This window comes from Mytilus galloprovincialis, chromosome 2 (genome assembly GCF_965363235.1).
Source record: "Mytilus galloprovincialis chromosome 2, xbMytGall1.hap1.1, whole genome shotgun sequence".
Lineage (NCBI taxonomy): Eukaryota > Metazoa > Mollusca > Bivalvia > Mytilida > Mytilidae > Mytilus > Mytilus galloprovincialis.
Window position 1 is genome coordinate 31254788 of NC_134839.1, and position 22757 is coordinate 31277544.

A 22757-nucleotide genomic window follows, 5' to 3' on the forward strand; every position below is an offset into this window, starting at 1 on the left:
TTTGTTTTCTGTAATTAGTTAAGACGTCAGTTTTATCATGTAAATCTTTTATATTCATTTGATAAAGTTTACTGTTTGCAATAGCATAAATTGTTCTATATAATAAGGATATTCTTATCACAAGCAAAAGACCCAAGCCGTATTTGGCACAACCTTTTTCAACTTTTGATCCTCAGAGCTGTACTACTTTGTACCTTTTTTTGACTTTCGAACTTTTATATCTGGGCGTCACTGGTAAGTCTTGTTTGGACGAGGCGCGTTTTTGACGTAATGAATTTTAAACCTGATGCTTTTTGTTATCTATTATTCATGTGTTTCTTTGCCAAATACGTTCTGCTATTTATTTGTATTGTAGTCCTGTATTATTATGTTGTCATTTTAATGTTATATTTAACAATGCCATCAAAGTGCGAGGTTTGGCATGTCACAAAACCAGGTTCAACCCACCATTTTTTTCTTTAAAAATGTCCTGTACCAAGTCAGGAAAATGGCCATTGTTATATCATAGTTCGTTTCTGTGTGTGTAACATTTTTACGTTGTGTTTCCGTTGTGTCGTTTGTTTTCTCCTATTTTTGAGTGTGAATTCACATTTCTATAAGACGTGTCACGGTACTTTTCTATCCCAAATTCATGTATTTGGTTTTGATGTTATATTGGATATTCTCATCGGATTTTGTCTAATGCTTAGTCCGTTGCTGTGTGTGTTACATTTTAATGTTGTGTCGTTGTTCTCCTCTAATATTTAATGCGTTTCCCTCAGTTTTAGTTTGTTACCCCGATTTTGTTTTTTGTCCATAGATTTATGTGTTTTGAACAGCGGTATACTACTGTTGCCTTTATTTACAACCAGCAGATTTAATAAGTAACAGAATAGTCGAAATTTTTAAAATAATTAAATTTATTTGCCTTATTTCTTTGCGTGATAAAAGTTATGATTATTTGTTAGTCATACATCGAACATCGATGTCAATATAATGGAATTGTATGCAACTGTCATTTAAGTGAGAGGTTTAGCTAGCTATAAAACCAGGTTTAATCCAAGAACTTCTACATAAAAAAATGCCTATACCAAGACAGGAATATGAGAGTCACAGTCGTTATCGTTTTGATTTTGTCATTTTTCGTTTTATTTTACAATATACATAAAAGAAGATGTGGTATGATTGAAAATGAGATAATTGACTATTAGAGACCAAATGATGTTAGATTTGAGTAATTTGGTAACACAAATAGATCATCAACAATGAAAAACGCACATCGAGCAGCAGAAAGTTGATGAACCACAGGTATGTCAAAGAACGTCTCGTCCTTTTTCTAAAAAAGTTCATTGGAAGGTACCCAGAACTTGTTGATAAATATTCCGTATCAACTTCACAAATAATACACGATGGTCTTGAAGTATAGATTTTGCGTACTGACGTTGTTTATCATCTTAATAACGTGTTATATTATTCTTTTATTTGTCTTTATTAATATTACTTTTACTGTTAAGTCTGGTTTTTTTTAGATATCCTTTTCGACTTAACTCTGTGCTTATGTATCCCATCATACTTTGAACGACAAAATTATTTTATGATGTGACTCTGTACCGATGTATCTTGTCATACTTTGAATGACAAAATTATTTTATTTATTAATAGTACTTTTACTGTTAACCCACTTTTTTGTGAGATATTTGACGTGACTCTGTACTCATGTATCCCGTCATACTTTGAACCACACTATTATTTTATTTATTTTTACTTTATACTTTTTAGTCAGTTTTTGTTATATCTATTTTGCGTGACTGTATTTATGCACCTCATTTTCTAAAAGAAGTTCATCATGAAATCTCACCTATAATATCTGACTTGTTTAACTCATCAGTAAATACAGGCACAGTACCAAACGACTGGAGAGAGGCCTTGGTTACACCAGTTTTCAAAAAGGGAGCAAAATCTAAACCTGAAAACTATAGGCCCATCTCTCTAACCTGTATTCTTAGTAAATCACTAGAACATATAATTGTATCATCCATAATGAAACATCTAGACATTCACGATTTACTATACCCACTGCAGCATAGTTTTAGATCAAAAGTTAGCTGTGAAACACAACTTTTAACTTTTGCACAGCAAATACTTGATTACATGACAAACGGTAAACAAACTGACGTAGTTGTCATGGATTTTTCAAAAGCGTTTGATAAGGTGGACCACCAAAGACTTATCCTAAAACTGAAACGCATGGGAATAAATAACAAAACAACAAATTGGATAGAGGCATGGTTATCACATAGATCCCAAAAAGTGGTGGTTGACAGTCGCACATCAAATAGTTGTCCTGTATTGTCAGGCGTCCCCCAAGGCTCTGTTCTCGGGCCCTGTCTGTTTTTAATTTACATCAATGACATGCCAGACAACCTCAAAAGTAATGTTCGCCTCTTTGCAGATGACACTATTGTGTATCTAACAATTTCATCATTAGATGACTGTCACACCCTTCAATCAGACCTACATAAACTGGAACAATGGGAGCAAGAATGGCTTATGTCCTTTAACCCAGACAAATGTGAAATCATCCACATAACAAGAAAACATAAACCAATCATCTATAGATACACATTACATAATCATATTCTAAAATCAACAAACAAAGCAAAATATCTTGGCGTATCCATCACAAAAGACATGACATAGAACTCTCATATAAATGACATCACATACAAAGCAAACGCATCACTGAGATTTATTAAAAGAAATGTAAAAACAAACAGCATAAAAACAAAAGAACTGGCTTACAAAACATACGTAAGACCAAAAATAGAATACTGTAGTGTCGTCTGGGACCCGTGGCAGAAACAACAAATACATAAAATTGAAATGGTACAGAGAAGAGCTGCCAGGTATACACTCAACCAATACAGCTATCAAAGCAGTGTAACAGCCATGCTTGAACATCTAAGATGGCCAACATTACAACAAAGAAGAAATCTTGCATCCGTCACCATGCTATATAAAATCCAACACCAATTAGTCTCCATCCCAGTAAATACATACCTAATACCATCTAAGGAACATAAATTTATACAGCCATTCTCTCCCACAAACTATCATTTATATTCATTTTTTCCTAGAACAATAAGGTTGTGGAATTCCCTACCATACCAAGTAGCCTGTAGCCCAGACTTAGAAGCTTTTAAGTCTGGTGCAAAACCACATATGTACTGCTAAACCAAACCATGTTTTTATCTATATACAAAAAAATTTAAAAAAAAAAATGTTTTTTGAAATTAATGTTAATATGTTTAGTTAATTTGTTTCCCTAGTATGTGCCTTCTTGTAATCTTCAACATATTGAAGTTAAAAAGTATTATGTAGATAGATAGATCCCGTCATACCTTGAACGACAAAATTATTTCATGCCTACCTGTGCGAATTTCAAACGCGCAATTTTACACTAGTACTCAAAACCCTCCTTCCTTGATGGGTGCATTTTACATAGACAAATAAAATCGTATAATATAATCAAAATGAGGATGTTAATTTGATGTGTGCTTCTTAGTGATTAATATGATAACACAATGTTGACAGCTGTACCCCTATTTTTGACATTTTTGACTATTGTGTCTGTTTGTTTTGTTCAAGCATCGGTGACAATATAATGGAATGTGATACGACTGTCATACAAGTGAGAGGTTTAGCTAGCTATAAAACCAGGTTCAATCCACCATTTTCTACATTTGAAAATGCCTGTACGTAATCAGGAATATGACAGTTCTTGTTCATTCGTTTTTGATGCGTTTTGTTATTTGATTTTGCCATCTGATTATAGACTTTCCGAATAGACTTTCCTCTGAGTTCAGTATTTTTGTGATTTTACTTTTTTCTATAATGATATTTCATTTTAAAGAATCTGTTTTCGAAAGACAATTAAGCATTGGTGTAAGATGGAAATCTCAATATGCCAATTAATTAATTTCAGTTATTCGATATTGATATTTTAGTAATATTATGTAGAAAGTGAAGTAACAAAAATACATAACTTCGAGGTAAATTCAAAACGGAAATTCCTTTATCAGATGTCTTCTGGATATAAGTTACCATTTAAAAAAAGTTATTTATTTCTATTTTGAAAGTTTAAGGATTAGTTAAACCTATCTTTCCAGCTGACTGTTTTGGTTGGTTCGAGTTGCTTGTGTGAAGTTTATTATTTTGTAGACTTTTTTAGATTGTCTCTTCCTGTAGGTCATTGTATTAACTGTTCCTCTACTCATGATTTCAATTTCTACATCTTCTTTTCATTCAAATATCACTTTACAATGTCTACAGATTTCTGCAAATCTGACCGAAAACACTGCCATCTGCAAAAGTCAACTAAAACACATCTTTTATCGATAGTACTGTATCTATTATTTTAATCATTAAGGTGATACCTAACACTACAGGGAGATAACTCTGTAAAATCAGCTTAACGTTTTAATTGCGTTGTGTTGTTAAGAGAATGTTAAACTTTTCAATGATCAAAATTAGTGTTTATCAAACTGCTATATAACCAGTGTAATTTTTCTAATAAAATGGTTGGTTCAAATTTTTTGACATTTTTATATTTTTGTCAAAGTGTCAAAGTAACTATGCAAATTAAATGAGCCAAATTGATTTAAGTGAAAGTGTTGGGTACAACCTTAAATGACTGGAAAATAAATAAAATAAATTGTCAACCAAAAGTTATATAGGTTACTATGATGTTCACTAATTAAAATAGGAAAGTCCGTAATCATGTGGCAAAAATATTAAGCTCAAACACATCAAACGATTGGATACCAACTGTCATATCCCTGACTTGGTACAGACATTGTCTTATGTAAAGAATAAGTTTGTGGGTTGCGGTTTGGTTTTTTTTTCACCTTGCATGCTTAGTATTTGTACGAGTTGTCTTTCTTTACATAGACGTTTTAATACTTGATGTGTGAATTTATTGTAAGGTTAGTGTATCAGATACTTGAATGAATATAAAAATAGGACAGCACACATTATAACTGGAATTTACAGAAATGAGAATAACGAGAAAAAAATAAGAACAAATAAACAAAAAAGAATAGAGACTAATGTTCTGCTCCAATATAAAGGATAGTGGTCTACTACAATATAAAGGATAGTTGTCTACTATAATATGACAAATAAAGAATTATTGTTTATATATATAGTATAAAGATAATAGAATACCGTGGTGTGCTATAATATATGCTTGGTTATCGCCTAGTGATAGATAGTGGTAAATATATTGCAATAAAATTGAGAATGGAAATGGGGAATGTGTCAAAGAGACAACAACCCGACCAAATAAAAAACAACAGCAGAAGGTCACCAACAGGTCTTCAATGTAGCGAGAAATTCCCGCACCCGGAGGCGTCCTTCAGCTGGCCCCTAAACAAATATATACTAGTTCAGTGATAATGAACGCCATACTAATTTCCAAATTGTACACAAGAAACTAAAATTAAAATAATACAAGACTAACAAAGGCCAGAGGCTCCTGACTTGGGACAGGCGCAAAAATGCGGCGGGGTTAAACATGTTTGTGAGATCTCAACCCTCCCCCTATACCTCTAACCAATGTAGAAAAGTAAACGCATAACAATACGTACATTAAAATTCAGTTCAAGAGAAGTCCGAGTCTGATGTCAGAAGATGTAACCAAAGAAAATAAACAAAATGACAATAATACATAAATAACAACAGACTACTAGCAGTTAACTGACATGCCAGCTCCAGACTTCAATTAAACTGACTGAAAGATTATGATTTCATCATATGTACATCAGGCACAATCCTTCCCGTTAGGGGTTTAGTATCATACCATCATAACATATATGAGAAGAATGTTCAGGACGAAAATAAATTGGCAATCAATATAAAAAGGAGGTCCTGTAATAGAGGCCGTTTGGAGAAATAGTGATATATTGTATAGGAGTAGACATTTAGCCTTAAGTACAAGGATTCCACCTACGGATTCCTCTATAAGAACACAGAGAGCATTGTACCCTCGATACAACATTTTGAATAGTTTTGTACTTTGTATAAAAGTGAAACCTAGCATCCACGTATTCCAACAACAATCCGAATGCCGATAGCAAACACTCTTATTCGGAAAACTCCGTATACTACATACTATAAGTACTTTATTGTTATTATATTACAAAGTATTGATCACATGATGCTAGTATTTCTAGACTTGCAATTGCTTAACATCAATCCGACACTAATTTAGTGTTTCGGCGGTTTTTGTATTTTATGCTACTGATAAATGTATAACATTTATGATAGGGTTAATCCTTGTAGGCCCGCCATCATCAGGGATTTACCTATATCAATTTATTTTAATTTTGTCGTTGTGAATAGATCTGCTATTTGTTTTATTCTTTTCATAAGCTATTATTGTTTTGCTTGAAAATATTTCATCAAGTTTGGTATCACACCTTGAGCTACACATGCTACAAGAATGTCAGTATAATGATCATATATGTATTTTCTAGTACACTGCTTTTTCATGTTGGTGGATGACGGAGGTGCTATTTATAGATTATTTTCTGTATTTGATTGTATTGCAGACTCCTATAAATGTCTGACTAGTCAAGTAAACCTAGTCAAGAAAGGTAAGGTAATCCTACACCTCTTATGGCACTATGTAAGTACACACACGATGAAAAGTCTTAATCGGTAGAAAAAGAGCACCGTACTGTAATATATGTCTAATAAAAGCCTAACAAATACGTCAATATGTGTGTTCGATGAAGATGATGAATGAACTATTACGTGTACCCGAAGATGACAGTGAAAAGTTTAAAAAAAAAACAATAATACCAAAAAACTTCGAGGAAATTCAGAACGGAAAGTCCTTTAACAAATAGAAAAATCAAAACCGCAAACACATTACTTGATTGGATAACTACTGTCGTATTCTGACTTGGTACAGGCATTTTATTATGTAAGCAATTGAAGGCCATCATGCCGCCTTCATTAGTAAGAACCATTCACACCGAACAGCAAGCCTTAATAAACCTTAAATCTATAAAAAAAAAAAAAAAAAAAACGTACCATTTGTACCATTTGTTCCATTTTTTTTCTGGTTATATGTGGATCAATTAAGGTAGCACTACAGTCAGAATTTTCTGACTCCAATCAACAGTCTTTAAAGATTAATTTCTCCAAAACTACTCAATGGATTTTTAAAATCATTAACTCATTTTAAAGCTGAAATATAACTCTTTTTCAATCTGTAGATAAATTTATTTTTGGTTTGATTTCTTTCAAAATATAGCTCATTAATTGCAAAAAAAGTGGTCTTCCAACTTGGATGAAAATGGCACATTCATGTCAAATGGTAGTAAAAATTTGTTTTCATCTCAGTAATCAACCATATACAATCTCCAAAACCGTGTCTCAGATTTTTGATATATGCCTCCAGATAGAAGATATCTTAATTTAACTGCTGAGTGCCAAACCCCATTTCACCTTTCATCTTTGGAGACCTATACATTCATTTAGAAACAAATTATCAAAGAACTGGGTCACGGTATTGTAGAAAATACACCCTTTAATCATATATATCAAAGTCAGGCCAAAGGGGCTACCCATAAAGTTTCTATTTTCATTTTTTCCTTACAATTTTCATGAAAAATTGTTCTGAGAGAAGACCTAAAAAACTTAATTTCCCCCTTAGAACCCCTATAAAGTCAATATAAATACAAACGTTCCACTTGGAACATCCAAGGAGTGTTCTGATACCATTACTATATCAATAGAACCACACACTTTGTGTCTTTGATGCTCTAATGCTGTAAATTTTGCATTATATGTCAACTGTCCAACACTAACTTGGCATTTGGCGGGAGTTTGACGTCACAGATATAGACAAAGCTCCGCCTCTTTCCAGACAATCTAAGATAAGAGAATAATATGATTGACCAGCTGCATTTAATCAATGTTTACAACATTATTCTCTATCTATAAAGAATAATTTTCATTTGAATTTTAAAAAAGAAATAAACTGTCTGAAATTAGCTTGAACATTAAAAGTGTGCATCAAAAAACATGTTCATAAAAAGATCAAGACCACCCTTTTCTTGAAAATACATTTAATTTAATGGGACAGAAAAAAATAGACTTAAACTGAAAATTAGTTAAAATTCATAAAACTGTATTTAGATGAAGAAGACTAAAGAGAAGAAATTTATAAAGGCAGTCAGAGGCTTTCAAAAATACTTCCCCACTCTTTTCCATAGTACTTTTTTTCTTTTTTGGTAGATTTTTTCCCTTTAGTTTTTTTTTCTTTTTCTTTGTTCACTTCCATGTTATATAAATAATTTGTGTTGCAAAACAATGAGATAAGACTACAATATTTATCTTGTGGTCAGGGATTAACAGCTGGACACTGGTATCAACAGATGAGTGACATATAAGCCCCTCCCAAATGTCTATATATTTAGATTAATTACCATGTGCTTTTATTACATAAATTCATTATCAATTTACTCCCTGTTGTGATATGATAATAACTTTGGGATTTTTACAAACTGTGCAGAATAATACTTATTTCAAAATTATGTGATAAAATGATATGATAAAAAATCATCGTTAGACTGTAGTGTTACCTTAAGACAGTTTATTTAACGTTATTTTAATAGTGAACACTAGTTTTAGTAGTTTGGTACGTGTTTTTTATCTAAATTTTATTTCGTGGACTTCTTTGTCTCTTTTGTTTTTTGCCAAGGTGTTTATTGTCCATCGACTCATCATCTGTAATTGATCACTTGTTTTCTTCTAACATTTTCCACTGTGAATTGGGCATGATGCGAACAGTTTAACATTCTAATATGACGTTCTTCTTAAGCTTTGGGTACAAAGCCATGTTCTAATTCAAATAGAACATGGGTTGCACGTGATTGACGTCACAATTGAAATTGCAACGTCAGATGAATATTGAATAACGCCAGAGATCAAAATGGACATATTTGTTGGTGTTGCTTGCTAGGAAATTAAATAAAAACATTCTAAAAAAAAGTTTAAATGTTTCTGTTCTTTTTTTATTGATAAACTGCTGATTTTCTATAACGTTTTTGGGTCATGAAATCAAAATGGTGACATTTCGAGCGTCTACTATAGGTCCGCTTCGAAGTGAAAAAGTTCAAATATTCCTATTAGAATCGAAATAATTCTATCCTGCCATGCTCTATGCTCATTTTAACATGGGTAGACATTATATTTGTAAACATTTAATACCTCGCTAACGCTCGGTATTAAGATATTAACAAATATAATGCCTACCCATGTTAAAATGAGCATAGAGCATGGCAGGATAGAATTATTTCTTAATTGATAACCATACCTGACCTTCATTAATTAACGCCTTGAAGAAGAACAATTTGGGCTATCGCCATTGTTTTACAAGTGTCTTAATTTGTTATCAAACGTGTGTTAAACCCTGCGACATAAATTGACTGGAAACGGTTGACTTTGAAGTTAAATACAAACAATTCTGGTATTGATAGCAATATATCGACGATTTAAACAATTAAGCAACTGGAAAATCTTTAACTTTCTTTCTAACCAAACATTCAAGGTAACTGTACATGTGCATGCTCTATTTTATTCATAGAATAAAAATATAAACCAATATAAATTTGCAATTGTAAAATTATTTCCATCGGTATCAAAATGGATAATGCCTGTACCAAGTCAGCAATAAAGCAGTTATTTTTTTCAATTATTCTATCGATTGATATCGTTTTAAAAGGGCCACTAGCTACGAGATAATAAAAAAAATAAATATTTTATTTGTTTTGCTCAATCATTAATGAACATAAATAGTGAAATAATAATTCGGTTTTAGCAGCCAGTATGGTTCAATTTTGACAAAATATGCTAAAATATTGATTATGAATTATTTACATGCAAGTGAGTAATTCGATCTCATTGAATTCCAGGGACTGAATTTTCGGCTCTCCCTTGACATCATTATTGTGATTATGGTCTTGAAACTGATGATAGTCCATCGAAAGAGGACGATAAGGGTTGACCCGTGTTAATTAGTGAGACCAATATCTGTTGCATGTAAAAGACTGTCTTGTAGATTTCGAAAAAGAGCAGGCTAATGCCGCTACAAGGCAGCACTCGTATTAGCAAAGTGGAAATGGATTAATATTAGCTGTAACACTTTGTTTTCCAATCAAATATAAATAAATATGTTTTTGTGTAAAATATTAAAAATCTGTTCGATCAAAACAGTGTAATGTTTGTGATAATTGATTCTCTTGAAATAGTTTCGTTATGAGAGTAACAATTATTAAGAATATTAGTCACAAAAGAAGATTAATCTGTTTGTTACGGGGATTCGAAGAAGTTCTTTTATAATTATAGTTTGTGGTCTAAGCTGATGAAAATGAGTATAAACGGAAGTTTCTAAGAGCAATTCAGTCTTTTTACAATGCGACTCAACGTGCTGGTAAGTTAGGAAACAACTCGACAAATACTTTTCCGGTTCAAAACGATAAAATACAAGGCTGTCACAGGTTTCCAACGTTGAATTCTGTATACGTTAACAATCTTGCGGATGGTATTCGCTGGCCTAATGCTGATGCAAATTTTGGTAATATAAATTAACTATTTCTTCTTCACGCTGATGATGTTGCGTTAACACATGTATACAAAGATGTTGGACTGTTGAAAAACCTGTTGAATGAAGAGAGAATAACATTAAATACTGACCTACTTTAATGAAAGTAAGACATAAAGATTGCACTAATATGGATTCAAAATTCAATTAATTAAACTATATAGTATAGAAGGATATGTTTACAAAATATAAAACAAAGCGTAAAGAACAGGCAAAATACCACGATATTCAAACTCCTTGTCATAAAAACAGTAATCGAATGGAACCAACTTGAAGACACTATTGTGCGTGCACCGAGCATTTGGAGATTTGAAACTGTTATCGAGTACAAATGAACGGCACTCTCTCTTCCGTTGTAATAAATCAAGTATTGGTATCCAAACGAACTCATACAGATACAGCACAGGAAAATTGATAAAGTAGATACGATATAAATATTTCACTTCTCGCACATAAAAGCTTTTAGATGCTCGCATATTCCATCATCCCATGCATAGCCGTCTAAAAACTTATAGAATGACAGGCAGTCTTGATTGTCAAAGTTGTTTGGTTGGTTCGGTCCCCAAAAAGTTGGTTGAATCAGCTTTTCTGTTTCTTCTTGCGAATAATTGTTCCACACCCATGTACCTTCAGATTTCAAGTCGGTTCCTCCTAGCCATATTGAGGTTGCATCTGAAATGTAATAGCTACAAATAAATATATTTCTAATCCAATTAAAGGGTACGTGATGTGCAAAAACTTTATTCCAATGATTTTTTCTATAATTGAGAGACAGTCACAGTTTGACCAACTCATAAGCATATCAAAACATATTCTTTAAAATATTAACAGACACATATTCTGAATTGGTTACATTTAAATATGTTTTGTACTATATTATAGTTCTAAATATTTACTAATGTGATCAAATAATTTTCAATACCCATAAGTTTGTTTAATAAAAAATCAATTGAACTTGGCACTCGTGTTTAACGCTTCGAAGTATTTACAACTGAATTTTTTTTCATCGTAAAACTCCCTTCTCAAACGATTATAAAAAAGACATTCATATCTAATACAATGAAAAAAAATTACGAAAAGATAGCTTTTAGACAAGGCTTTGAGAATTTCAAGAAAAGATAGGGTCAACATACATTTTTTTCCGGCTAAAATACAAAATAGGAAAATAATGTAAATTCCTTCAGAAAATGCATTGTTACCTCCCCTTAAAATACCAATTAAAAAAAAATCAATCAAAATAATATACACTTGTAAAATATTAATATTTATAAGGTATATCCTTATCAATTGCTTCTTTTCAATGAAAATTCACATTTGTTATCTGCATTCCTGCATCAAATTTTCTAGTTTGAAAATCTGGACCTTAGCATTTCTTTTTTTATAATCCAAGATGGCAAATTACAGCAAAACCACCTAAACGATGGAAAACAATGACGTTTACACATAGATACCATGACGTAACATAAAGACAGTGCTAACGCGTATAAGTACAAGTGTAATTTCCGCGTGATACTGTGATAGTTTCTATTAATCCTCAACATACTCGAGGTCGCGGGCCTATGCAATAAAAGTCTCAATGAGCAATGTATTAATTAAGAAAATTTTATATGCATCACACATAAAGGCCTCAAAATATAGCAGTTTTAGAAAATTGTGGAAATGTAATCGTTTAGATATTTATTGCAAAGTACAATGCTTCTGCTACATAAATATGGGCTGTTTTTGACAAAACAATGCACATATATCGGGTACTAGCATCATTAAGTGATGCTAAATTACTGAAATCTTCACAATTGTAGCATTTTAGTTAAATTTTAGACGGTTTTCTGAAATGAAAGTGGCCGCATTTGTGTTCATTCATAATATTGAACTGTAAGTTGTATTTGATGATAATACATAATATATATAAAGGTTGAGGATGAACACGGATGCGGCCACTTTCATTTTTGACAAAAATCATCTGAAAAGTGACAATTTTTGGCATATTTGATAGATTTTTCATATTTAAGCTTGAATCGGGGCGTTTTAAATGACATATTTAGTTAAATCTTCCCCATTAACTAATTGAATCAATTGAAATAGACACTTAAGTGTTTAGAAAGTGTCTGAAATCTTTCGTTAGATGAACTTGAAAATTGAGGCCGAAATCGGCCCTTACCGGACCTACTCCTTTATCACTGAATCAAGTTGCGTTTGAAATTGTGATCCTTCTTTTAACTCGTCTGGAAGTGTTGTAGTATTATTCTAGTGTCAAAGAGGTCCCTGCATTCATTTCAAGTTGATAAATATAAGTGTAGAGAGTCATTCAAACTCGGAATCTTTGTATTATTTTTTGGAACGGCAATCAGAAACATTTTTAATCTGTGTAGAATCTTTCGTGACGGGTTGATACGGAATGTTGTGAATGCGTTGTGGATTTTCATCGGGTTTTTCCGAAACGCGCGTCTGGCGTATAAAATTATAATCCTGGTACTTTTGATAACTATTTACACCACTGGGTCGATGCCACTGCTGGTGGACGTCTCGTCCCCGAGGGTATCACCAGCCCAGTAGTCAGCACTTCGGTGTTGACATGAATATCAATTATATGGTCCTTTTTATAAATTTTCTGTTAACAAAACTATGAATTTTTCGAAAAACTAGGAATTTTCTTACCCCAGGAGTAGATTACCTTAGCCGTATTTGGCACAACTTTTTGGAATTTTGGGTCCTCAATGCTCTTCAACTTTGTATTTGTTTGGCTTTTTAACTATTTTGATCTGAGCGTAGACGAAACGCGCGTCTGGCGTATAATATTATAATCCTGGTACTTTTGATAACTATTTTCCCTAACTTTTCTTTCAAGGGACTCTTATTTCTCAAACCTTCTAATATTATGATCCTCTCCTTTGTGACTTGTTAAGACATGGATCATGTGTAAATCCCAGAAGTGGTCTGCTTCAATGAGTAATGAAATTTCAAAGCTATTTTACTTTGACAAAGGTTGTGCTAGTTTTAGACCCTTCAAATAATGTAGTGGCTGTGAAATGCACCTGCCTTTATTCTGGAACGACGTAGCTATAATCAATAAAACGACGTAGCTACAATCAATAAATGACTGTAAAAGCATCTTTCCCCCTAAGTCTGCTTATTAGAATACTGTGGTCTTATTTATGTGACGAACATTCTTGTCCGAATCTCCAAAGACCGATTCTGTTAGGCTTTCCTTTCCGTCTGGCTTGATGTTCAACTAATCTAGTTGCTTGATCAATTTGGTGACGGCGGCTCTATTTACAGTTCGAATATACTTTCGTCGAATCCATTTTGTATCCTGGTCATGGCACCAATCTCGTGGTCGTATATTGAAGAATGCGTTGTGTTTATGTATTTCAAAACACGTCTATACAAATGGATGATTTAGTGCTAGAAAACAATGACAATTACTTATAGATACCATGACGTTACCCATAGACAGCGCTAACACGTATACGAACTCGTTTTCCTACAAGCGATTCTTTACATAATAAAATGACAAAATAAATTGACCAAAAGTATATATAATTCAATTGCAGTGGCAGTTATACATGTTTTGAAAACATTTTTCAATTTCACAGTATAACTTATTTAAAAAAAAATAGAAGCTAATAGAATTATGTTCCAAAAAACAGTCTAGAAAATAGTCATAAAAAGTTAAAATGTTAAAGGTTTTGTGTTTTTTTATTATTTCAACGTAAAAAAAAAAGATTTATCAAAATAGATACTCGAACCTTCATTCAATGTTTAAGAAATCAAAATAATTTATGCTCAAATAAGCTGTATGGAAATGTTAAATAATGTCCGACAAAAAATGCGCAAACTAAAATATAATACTTGTATCTATTTTAAGAATTTATTAAGCCAATAATACGACTTACTCAGTAAAATCGAAGCACATTTGCAAACTTTGTAACTGATATTGAACATGAAAAGTCTCAGAATAATAATTATTGTCTTTCAAATAATTTTTGTTGCATACATATCTATATTCCATTTATATAAATAGAACGTTTGCTTGAAATATTAGATCAGACATAAAAAAAAAAACAAAAAAAAAGAAAAAAAAAAGTAAAATAACAAAAAAACCTTACTACGAGTGAAATTCTAAACGGAAAATTCCTAAGCAAATGGCCAACTCAAAAGCTCAAACACATCAAACGAATGGATAGCATCTGTCATATTCCTGACTTGGTACAGACATTTTCTAATGTTACGAAACGTTAACAATTACTGAAAGGGTTAAGGTACATCTTTGGACAATATTCCTCAGGTTTCATTCTTTTTTGCAATTGTATACCTAATATGATGCAATGAATGATACTCTTGTACAAGTCAATTCCATGTATTACCATGAGAGTGGAACGTCTCAAAATATACTTGTTATGAATCATTAAACATTTGATAGTCTATCTTAATAATTTAGTATGTAAAACATATCTCTGTATCATATATCTATTGAAAAAGAAAAATATCAAAAATACCGATCTTCGAGTACAATTCCCAACGGTGAGTCCTTTATCAAATGGAAAAATCAATACACAATGAATGAATAGTAAACAACGATTGAAAAAGTCAAAAGAAACGATTGTCAATACTATCTAAAAGGATTATTAAATTATCATTGTATATTCATTTATGCCCTTTGGAGAAAAGAAATAAAATGAAATGATTAAAAATATTCACATGTTGAATTCGGCAGATAACACTCTTGCAGCCAAACAAAAATTAAAAACAAATGCAACAAACTTTGAGTCCAACTGGTTAATAAGGATATAATTGACCAGCAAAGACTAAATGATGTTAGATGTAAGTTACTTAGTGACACCAATAGTTCTTTAACGATAAGAAAAGAGGGGCGAAAGATACAAGAGGGACATTCAGACTCGTAGATCAGAAATAAACGAATAGACAAAGACATAGACAAACAGAAAAATGATAGTACACAAAACACAATATAGGAAACTAAAGATTAAGCAACAAGATCAAACCAAAAACTGGGGGTTATCTCAGGTGCTCCGGATGTGTAAGCAGATCTCGTCCTGGGGGTTATCTCAGGTGCTCCGGATGTGTAAGCAGATCTCGTCCTGGGGGTTATCTCAGGTGCTCCGGATGTGTCAGCAGATCTCGTCCTGGGGGTTATCTCAGGTGCTCCGGATGTGTAAGCAGATTTCGTCCTGGGGGTTATCTCAGGTGCTCCGGATGTGTAAGCAGATCTCGTCCTGGGGTTATCTCAGGTGCTCCGGATGTGTAAGCAGATCTTGTCCATATTCGGCACCAATCGTGTTGCTCATGTTATTACAAACATGGTAAAAATTCTAACTCGGTAGGTCACATATCCGATATCATCTGTGAAACTGATATTCCATAATGGTCAACCAACTCGTAATGGCGTCAGTAAAATTTACGAAGGGAGGATTTCAATTGCACCATTTTGAACTCTTGGTTTAATTTCTTCATTGAAAGCAGGAACTCTCTATCAAATAAACTATTAAAGGTAATACAAGCCGGGGAATATCTTAATAAATGGGGGATATGTTCTCCGTATACAGGCCCTGTCGGGATGCTACATAGAAATGGAACGTTCACAATACCGAAGCTGAAATCGTCTCTGTTTTAATCCAAAGTGCTTCGTGAGAGTAACTTACCACCAAGCCGTCTGATCATATACTCATTCTCAGAAATACTTGAAACTGTCGCCAATCTTCCTCCCCATGTCTCACAAAACTCCTGCAAATGTTGAAATGTTGAATAAAATAGCATGAAAACTCACTAGTAATTGCCCGTCATTACGTTAATCTGAAGATATTCTAAACCTTTTAACCTACACTTGCTCATCAGATGTCTTTCGATATTAATTGTTTGTGTCGTTTGCTAGTGTGGTTACCATTTAACCATCAGTTAAACTGATATCACAAAGACATTTATCTGTTAGATATGGTTTCAGTAGACTGACCTTAACCAGTAAATGCACCTTCTATACACACGGTTATATAATGTATCATTCGGAAGCTTATGATCTCTTCTTTTTGTTCTCTTGTTTTTTTCTCCGTGGTAAATAACAAGTCGTACGGTGCAATTTCCGTGAAATCAAGATCAAGGGTCAATGAGGGACCCTTTATCATACACAGTATGTTAGCAACATTATAGATTTTGTTTTTCCTATCTTGAAGTAATGTTTGCAAATTATTTAGAAGAGAGAATTTAATTCAAAAGTTCAAATGAAGAGAACGTTTGTATCTTAGCAACTTGACTTAGATGGCAATACTCACAGGTTGTTTGTGTCACATACCTTTTTAAAAATAATCTTCGCAGTAAAAAAACACAAATTTGAGTTACACTCTCTTTACAGAATTGCATGTAACTATTTTGATGATCACCAAAATCAAATTAAAGATTTATGGACAAAAATGGAACCGCCTTTTTAAATATAGAAGAAGTTATATTTAGATAATATGAAATAAACTTAATAAAATAAAGAGACGCTGAAAATCAACATTTAACTGAAATACTCAGGAACTGTAAGTCTTTCCTGTTTGTTATTATAAACAATTATATATCTTATCTGAAATGAAAACTTGACAACTATAGACAAAGAGCTACCATATAATGAGGTACACGAATAGGTATCACCAGCCCAGTAGTCAGTACTTCGGTACTGGCATGAAAATACGGATTTTTTTGTGTTATTAAAATTTGCTGTTACAAAATGATAGAAATTATTATAAATTAAGGAATGTATCTCCCTCATGCAAAGCTCTGATTCCTTTCACGGATTTGGCTATACTTTTTTGGACCTTTTGGATTATAGATTTTCATCTTTTATATAAGCTTTGGATTTCAAATATTTTGGCCACGAGCATCACTGAAGAGACATGTTTTGTCGAAATGCGCATCTGGTGCAAGAAAATTAATACCGTTAATTTTATTGTTCATCATGTATCATACAGCTGGAGTACGATGAATCTCTTTTTTTTTTAATATCGACTAGCGGAAAAACAAAACAGAATTTGTTAAAGATACCAAGCTTATATGTGTGTACACAAGACGCAGGTTTCGTCTTCCAAATTCTCACCAGTGACGCTCAAATCAAAGTAAGTCATTGGCAAAACAATAGAATACAATAATGAGTAAATTAAAAACACTGTCAAATAACGTATGAAGCGGTAAAGAAGCGCTTAGAATTTAATCCTGTACTTAAATAATGCATAGGTACATTTGCTAGAAAGTGCAGAGCAAACACACACTTCTATGATCCTGGTATCTATGATGAGTTTATTCGGTATGTAATTTGTCCTGGTTTTTTCAATAACTTGAGGACTTCATTGAAAAATTACTAGTATGGTGCGGACTGGTTCACCAGCAAAAAAAAAATAAAGGTAATAAGGAGAATAAACGCCATCAAACTTTATTTTTCCAGTAGCGTATAACAAGTTGACGGTTCATAACATTATATATTATTTTGAAATACTACAATACGGTAAATATACCTTAGCTTCATTCCATGTCTTCATCATTTCAAAGTATTCTTTTTGTACTGAAAATAAATATAACAAAACGTTTACATTACCTGCACTTGTTTGAAAATGAGATAGAAATTTGAAAACCTGAAATGTTTTGAAATATTTTATAGACACGTATAGCAATGTACCTAACATATTTCATATTGATATTCTTGTAATTGTTATAAAATACATCATATAACATAATAACAAACCTAATCTCAATTTGTATCAAATTTTTAAAATGTACCTTTGATGTCATTTTTTATGGCGTTGATATATTTCTGCTTTTATTTTACTGTATTCCTTTCATGAACTGTTGTCATTTAAGCTGTATATTTAACATTACCATACAGCGCGATGTTTGGCTAGTCATCAACTCAGATTCAACCCACCATTGTCTCTTAAAATGTTCTGTATTAAGTAAGGAACATGGCAGTTGTTATCTAATAGTTCGTTTCTATGTATGTTGCATTGTCGTTTGTATTTTTTTACACTTCAGTGTTTTTGTTGTTTCCTTGTGTTTCTCTTATGGTTGATGTGTTTCCCTCAGTTTTAGTTTGTAACCCATGCAGATTTGTTTTCTGTCAATCGGTTAATGACTTTCGTTAAGCGATATACTACTGTTTCCTTTATTTGTTGTAAACGTTTTTAATATTAATTATGCATATCAACTTAAAGACTATATGCGAGATTTAAAAAGTCTGATGACAATATAAAAACTGCTCCGAAAGTTTCAGATCTATTATTGATGACTAAATTTCAGATAACCGTTTATTGGTTTTGAAAAATGTGTTTCTTAGAGTTATCCCATATTCATTGACTTTCAAAATGAAAAACAAAATACCGTTGCACATTTTTTACGACTGACAATCATTCATTTTCGCATCTACAAGGTTTTTCATTCAAATGAAAATACGACCATTTACGATGCACAACATATATGGACTTAACATAATATGCCACAGAGTCATGGGTTTCTTATCCCGATGGAGAAAGGATAAAACGTTGCTACCGATAAATTAGACTGAATTATCATATTAGAAAATTGAAATTGACAGCGGTTTATGTCATTTGTAGTGACGAAATATATATATCTATATATATAGTTCGTAAAATTAACTTTAATTAGTAATAAGTCTTATATGATTTGCATATCTATGAATACTTAAATTGGATTAGTCAATTAGATTTTTGTCCTTCGTTTACACTTCAATAAACCATGTATCAAAAACTACTTTCGTTCTCTTCACTATTTATGCGCGATACATATGTATGTAGGGATTTAGTGATTTTCAGCAAATTGAGAATGAAAAAAGTCTACATTACAATTGTTTCTATTGTTATGCATATATAACAAAACGGAAATAATGCATTAAAGCTTCAAAATGTATGAAATTTAAATAAAAATTAAATTTCGCAACATTACATGAATGATTTAGCGAACTTCGTACTTTATTTGGCCTTTTAAACATTTATTTATTCGAGTGTCACTGATGAGGCTTTTTTAGACAAAACATGCGTCTGGCGTAAATACAAAATTTCAGTCCTGATATATATGATGAATTTATTTACAGTCACTGGGTTGATGCCACTGCTGGTGGAGTTTTAATTCCCCGAGGTTAACACCATCCCAGTAGTCAGCACTTATGTGTTGACTTGGCTTATGATTGCTATATTCATAATTATAAATCAACTGTAAACAAAACTTTGAAATTTTGAAATACTTATGCTTTTCTACCTCAGGAATAGATTCTCTTAGCTGTATTTGGCAAAACTTTTAGGAATTATTGGTCCTCAATGCTCTTCAGCTTCGTACTTTATTTGGCATTTTAACATTTTTTATTCGAGCGTCACTGATGAGACTTTGTAGACAAAACACCTGTCTGGCGTTATACTTTAAATCTTGATATCTATGATACGTAATGGCAAAACACGACGTCATACGAATGAAAACTTTCAAGCGAAAGATTTTTCGTTTCCTGTACCTTTCAAATTCGGATAATATCTCATAAAGATAAGTTTTTTTTAAGTAAGTGCTATTTCATTTAAAATTCAGTTGCATTTATCGAACATATATGGATTTTAGAAAGTCAACATGGCGGCCAATTCCTTAGTTACGACCTGTCAATTGTGCATTTGATGGTAATTTATTGTAGTCTTTACACAAAGAAAATGTTTATTCAAAATCGCGATTATTTGGCTTAAGAATTATAAAGATTAAACACAAGAAGTTATTGATGTGTAAACCGAGGTTATTACTTACAAGTTTGTCATAAATTCCTTCGGGCTTCTACTCAGTTTTTGAGTTAACCGCCCCGATTTACACATCAAAAAACCTCTAGAAAAAATGTGTTTAATCCTATATCGTTACACTAATCTTTGTACTAGAATTCATATTAGATATTTGCTTGATTATCAAAATTCTGTTTCACTTTGAGTTATGATTCAATTTCTGTAATTATGTCTACTTAAGTATCAACTTTGCGAATGTTTAAATCTTCTAAATATTGTTAAAAAATAAAGCCAATCAATAAAATGAAGAAAACGAATGAACTCTTAAAGGAACTGGTTTTTATTTTCTCTGCAATCGGTGTATCCCCGCTATCAAAATATCACAATCCAATCGGAGATATGACTAAATCATGTTCACATCAAACAATTATACTTGAAAAGATACTCAGACTGCAAAACTATATCAGTTGTGAAATTAAAGGAAAAGTCTTCACTTTGAATAAATTCCATATCATGTATATTTCATATGCCCAGACAGAAAACCAAAAACATCGACATTTTTTTTAGTTTTATATCAAATTTCATTTCAAAACTATACTTATAACATAACTGGTATTTCAACCAAAACGAATCAATCCCTGTCTCGCTTTCATAATTAGAAGAGCTCATTGATAACCTTTGCAGTCCTTTAAAACAATATCAATCTTGCGAGCCTTGTATGAGTAATTGACTTCGTTGTAAACTTCCAAATATAAAGAAATATGGGTTAACCAAAATACCAAATACCAAGGTAAAATCAAACAGGTAGAAGTCCATAAAACCTAACAAATACTGGATTAAAACTAATTTTATAGCAAGGTAATCCCCCAATTCAGTTTTTAATTGTTGTTATATATTAAATTGTTTTATTAAATTGTGTGACTATAGCATCCACTGATTGTTTCCCAAGACATTATGTGTAATGTTAATTGGATGGATTCCGTGAGCTTGCATTGTAATATAGCAGAAATGAAGTGGTCTAGAAAGTAATGAAACATGCAATTTCTGAGAGGATGAATTTAAATCGTTTGAACGACTATTTGTATAAATGACGAAATTATTAATATGGTATTTGAAAAATTCTTTTTACAAGTATTGAATATCATTTGTTTGATTCAACTGTTATAAAGAACCTTTTAGCATCATTGAAATATACCGTCAATTGAAATTTAGACCCAACTTCTCTTCCTTAACAATCGATAAAAACCTGTGATTTAAATCTTTTTGACAGAAGCGTATTTAAACGGAGAGACCTTTGATAAAGATAAACCTAAATCCGACGAGTTACTTAATTTACGAATAAGGCCATCAAAGCCCTTGACGAGTTGTTGATTATGATTTATTGTTGATACGTTTAAGCTAGTAACAAAAAAATCATTTAAATTGAAAAATGTTTTGAAAGTTGAGTATGCATTTAGCAATAACCATCTTTTAAAGGCAGAATATTGCCCCAAAAAAGAATAAAAATTAAAGTATTTTTTTCGTAGAGACAAACATGATCAGATCATATGAAATTTAGTCCATTTGGTACATAAATGTAAACAAGACATATTCATTATGATTTAATGCATTGTAAAACACAAAATTACTTACATAGTTTTATACGAAGGATTTTCCAGTCACTTTCTATTTCTGTTTTACTATAACAAGAATCCGTGCCAACAAGATAGCATTCCTTCGAAGATATGTGATAACTAGCCGCACAGCAGACACCATTTGAGAGACAACTGTATGCGCAAGCACAAAAGCTCGTTTCCACGATCTTAGTCGTAGGTAAAGTTACAAATTTTGTATTTATCTCTATCTCGTAATTTTGTTGTCTCAATTCAAATGAATTCAAAATAATATTTGTTGTATAGATTATACATAGTACGCACATTACAGTCTTTTTCTCCATCTTTAAAATCATTTACCAGTTTTTATTTTGTTTGCATTATTTTATCCATCCAAGATAACACACTAAACTTAAATGAAATGATACGATTTGTGGAAAATAAATGCTGCACTTTGTAAGTTCATCTGTTTTACAAGCCACGCCTATCTTAAGGAGATATATAATATTCATAGATCTTTTGTTTCGTTGACGTGGCGTAACTTCGGAATGTAAGCATTGATTATTGCATTAAAGTCAAAAGACTTGCTTTCTCTTTTGAATTAGATAACATTTGGCATGGCGATTTTTTTATAGTTTGCATTGTGGTATGGGTTTTCCCCATTGTTGAAAGCCGTTCGATGACATGTAATTGATAACTTCTAATTAATTTGGACTCTAGTGGGAATCTTTCTTATTGTGACATTTTATTTTTGAAAGCATG

General features: G+C 32.1%; 1 long non-coding RNA gene across 1 annotated transcript; it reads right to left on the minus strand.

The window, feature by feature from the left end:
• Positions 1-10851: 10851 nt before the first annotated feature.
• LOC143062210 (uncharacterized) lies at positions 10852-22382 on the minus strand. Its single transcript, XR_012974607.1, has 4 exons — positions 22036-22382; positions 18157-18203; positions 16315-16396; positions 10852-11326 (listed from the first exon to the last, which is right to left on the minus strand). It is a non-coding gene; the product is annotated as an uncharacterized LOC143062210 (long non-coding RNA).
• Positions 22383-22757: the final 375 nt, after the last annotated feature.